At 36.1% G+C, this 4229-nt stretch overlaps 1 pseudogene; it reads right to left on the bottom strand.

The window, feature by feature from the left end:
* Positions 1 to 2563: 2563 nt before the first annotated feature.
* LOC123255556 lies at positions 2564 to 2662 on the bottom strand (annotated as a pseudogene).
* Positions 2663 to 4229: the final 1567 nt, after the last annotated feature.

Below are 4229 nucleotides of genomic sequence, written 5' to 3'. Positions count from 1 at the left end.
CTGTACTATGGAGATAATAATTCAACCTATCTCCCAGAGCTGTTGTGAGGATCAAATAAGATAATATTTGAAAAGTAGTTTTCAGATCTTAAGCATTATGTAAATGTCAACTATCATTATTATTATTATTGCTATCTCATGGTGAATTAGGGTTGTTACTATCAATCAATTACTGTCCTGTTCTATAATAAAACGATGTGCTAAAGTCTTCCTGAAAATGTACTAAAGTCTTCCTAAAGTCTTTAGGATTCTGCCCCTAAATGCTATTGTAATTTTTGAGTTCTTATATCTGATTGTTATAGCCTTTGCCTCCTCTCTTACTGTCAGGCTATCAGTTATCATTTATTATTATCAATATGTTTGCCTCTGGCATTGCCACTCGCCCTCCAATCTGTTATTTCTAAAAGTGGAAAACCAAATCATCAAGCTTGGAAAAATTATGTCTAAAGTGCATCAGGTGTCTTTCTTCCTGCCTCCAAAATGCACAGCTGCCATTCTGATGACTAGGGAATTTTGAGGATCCGTTTCTGGCCACGTCTGACTTTTCACTGTGTTGAGCCCCTTGATTATCTACTGAAACAGAAATCCATTAATATGCTAAACCTATTTCTATGCAAAGGAAAGCAAGGCATTTGCTACATCAAGGTAAATGTGTCTGTCTGATGGTCTGTTGGGTCCTTCTGCAAATAAAATCTAAGAACTTTGGTGCATTAATTGTACTCACATTTCAACTTTTTTTTCGTAGCTGAGAGGTCTTCTATTGCTAACTTCCTCTTTTTAAAGCTAGTTCTAGATAGCTGAGGTTGCCAAAGAAGTTACCTATAGCAGCAGATGTTGTAATGTTAGAATAGTAATTATATTGAGTTCAAAAAAAAGAGAATGCATAAAGTCAAGATTGGAGAATAATATAGGTTTAGTCAGAAATCATCTGATCCAACTCTCTGATTTTGCATATGAGAAAAGAGAGACCCAAGAAAAGTAGAAACTTGCCCAAGGTTATAGCATACATGAATGACCGAACTAGAATCTGAATCCAGGTCATTAGATTCAAAACTGAGTGCACTATACCACTCTACCTTAGCTAGACAACAATTTTTTTCTTCTGGATTTTCAATGACTGAAAGCTAAATAGGAATCAGAGATATGGAATGGCAGGGAAAAAGCTAATGCAATCTTATTAATAGAGCATAGAGTATAAAGATTTATAACAGGGAAAATATATGGGTTCAGCAACAGGCCCACCAATCAGATAGCAGCAGGGCCAAAAAAAACCACTTAAGGAACAAATATTGGGGATATAGTTCTGCAAAGACAATATTTGGACAAGACACATTTGGAAAAGAACATCTGAAATGTATTATTTCTAACTGTACTATTATTTTTCCCGCTCTAGCTCAGACTTGTTCCACCCAAAGCTCAATCTGTCTGTCAACACAGCTTTATAGAAGCAGCTAGGTAGATCAGTAGATAGAATTATGAACATGGATTCAGGAACATCTGAGTCCAAATCCAATCTCAGACATTATTAGCTGTATGACCCTGGGCAAGTCACTTAACTCTGTTCCAGTTTCGTCTTCTGTAAAATGGAGATAATAGCATCTTCCTCCCAGGGTTCTTATGAAGATAAAATGAAATAACATTTCTAAACACATTACAAACCTTAAATTGCTCTATAAATGCTAGCTATTGCCAATGTTATCATCATCATTATTATTAGTTTATTTCATTGTGTTCCTCGAAACTAAAACTTATATTGCAAAGAAACTTCTCTTCATCTTTATTCTCTTCCTTTTATGTATCTTTCACTTCCACTAATTAATTGAAATCGGTCTTTCTCCTAAAGATATTGCATCTTTGACAAACCTCCCTGATGACAGACACTCATTCTCTCACTCTTCACTCTTATGGGGCCAAGAAGAGGTGAATATATTTCTTGCTTCCTTCTCTGACTTTCAAAGTCACTTTCAATAACGTCTTCTTCTTTGAAGTTTGTACCAATACCATCTTTTTTATACAACTCTTTTTCCAAATGTTACCTATTGACCTCTGGGGCATTCCCTTCCTGATCTTCCTGAGTCATTATTGTACCTAACCCACTATTGAGATATTGGGTTCGTCCACCTTATCACCTGCTATCATCCTTATTAAATTCAACATGCATGTGGATGACTTTTCTAATTCACTTTGAACTTCACAGTTCAAAGACTTCACCAGCATTTGTAACTTACTGATTATTTTGACAGAATCACTGAATTCAAAGGAATCTCTGGCACAATCTCAACAGTTCTATCAAACTCATATAGAAACTAATGAAAGTGGGCCACATATTGACTTAGAAAACCACAAATTAACATTATCCATATTGGATTAGATTTGTTCTATTTTGTTAAACAGTTCCTTTTCTAATGTAGTTTGGACCACACTAGGGAGTTTTGCAGGCCAGAGAGAGAATGATATCTAGACCAACTCATATATGAAGGATATGCCCCATTACTATTTTTTTCAGTTGTTCCTTCTGTGAAGGACTTGTTTTGGCTGTAGTGATATACAGTTTTTACAGAAAAAAAATACAGAATGCTTCATGAATTTGCATTGTGCAGGGGCCACACTAATCTTCTCTGTATTGTTCCAATTTTAGTATGTGTGCTGCCGAAGTAAGCACACTCCATTACTATTACAGTTTTGGTGATCTAGCCTTTACTTGAAGTATAGTAAGAAGTAGTCACCTGCCTCCTGAAGCATCCTATTATACTCTTGTATAGCTCTGATTTTTAGGAAGTTTTTCAAGATATCAAACTTAAATTCTCCTCTTTCCAAATTCTCCCTATTTCTCCTAGTTCTACATTCTGTATCTAAAACCAAATGAGTCTAATCCATCTTCTTCATGACAGCCTTTCAACCACCTTCTTAAATCTTTACTTCTTTGGGCTAAATTTTCCTAGTTCTCTCAAATAATGTTCATATGGCATGAACTCATGTCATGGCCTTTCACCATCCTGAATACCCTCCTCTAGACACTTTCCAGTTTACCTATATCTTTTCTAAACTGTGATGCCTAGAATTGAACCCCGTATTATACATGTGAGCTGTCCAGGTCAGAGAATGATGATACTGATGCCTCTGTATTTCTGAAAATTATGCTTCTCTTAATTCAATCTCACATCACATTAGCTTTTTTTGGCTGCCACATTACACTGACATTTTGACATTGAATGTCAGAATGTTATCTATCCCCATTCTGTGCTTATTCACTTGCTGTTCCTAGAGATACGATACAAGAGGATTGTCGCATTCATCTTCATGATCCTGGCACATTGTATCCCAATGACATTTTGAAAGGCCATGTTGTTTCCTGTTGTCCCTGAGGAAACAGTCTGGCAGGGTCCCAATGTTATTTAAATGTAGGCTGGATTGCTTGGCACAGTGCCCAAGAAGAGCTGATAGAGCTGTAAATTCTGGTTACAACCCGGGTGCTTTCAATTCTATGACATTCTCCCTTGTCTGGCATCAAAAGAAATATTGACAACAGAGCTAACTGGAGGCAATTGTGCAACAAGTAGTTGCTAAGATTTCTGACATTTAAGGTGGTAGAAGCCATCTTTGAAGCAACCAACTATAACTCTTCCTGCATAAAGCTGTCTTTGAAGTCAAGGAATTTGTACCCTGTTGATAGGAGTGTATTGGAAAAAATCATTTACCATGACTTTTAGCATGATTAAGACCTATTCTCTCCCTATTGATGATGTCACCAGGGCTTGATCATGTTAAATCTTTAGACCCTGGATTGCTCACCAGAGTCAGTAAAAGATCTAAAAATGTTCTCTATGCCTACTCCCAATTAGCGTAACTAACAAAGTTCTCAGATACTATTATCAAGTGAAAATACTTCTTTGAATCATAGAATAAATCAATAATAAGATAATCACAACCAATTTCTAGATATCTTTATTAAATGTATCAACCAACCAAAGGCATTAACTAGGTTTATATAACCTAATTACTCAAACTGGAAAGGAGTGCAATTCTTGGAGTCATTAAAAGAAATCAGATGACCAAATAGATTGTAACTGATTAGAAAAATTAGCCACCACTGTCCAGTAGGAAAATTTGAGCTTCTGCTTTGAAAGTTATGCTTTGGGAGCACTTTAGGGGTTAGATCTTTGCATTTTAAACAGAAGGAAGCAAAAGGAGATGGAACTGAGAGAAAGGCCTCAGAACAAGTATTATAC

The sequence above is a fragment of the Gracilinanus agilis genome, unplaced genomic scaffold, assembly GCF_016433145.1.
Source record: "Gracilinanus agilis isolate LMUSP501 unplaced genomic scaffold, AgileGrace unplaced_scaffold48604, whole genome shotgun sequence".
NCBI classification, from domain to species: domain Eukaryota; kingdom Metazoa; phylum Chordata; class Mammalia; order Didelphimorphia; family Didelphidae; genus Gracilinanus; species Gracilinanus agilis.
The sequence above is the reverse complement of the archived record's forward strand: the minus strand, read 5'-3'. Positions and strand labels throughout refer to the sequence as shown.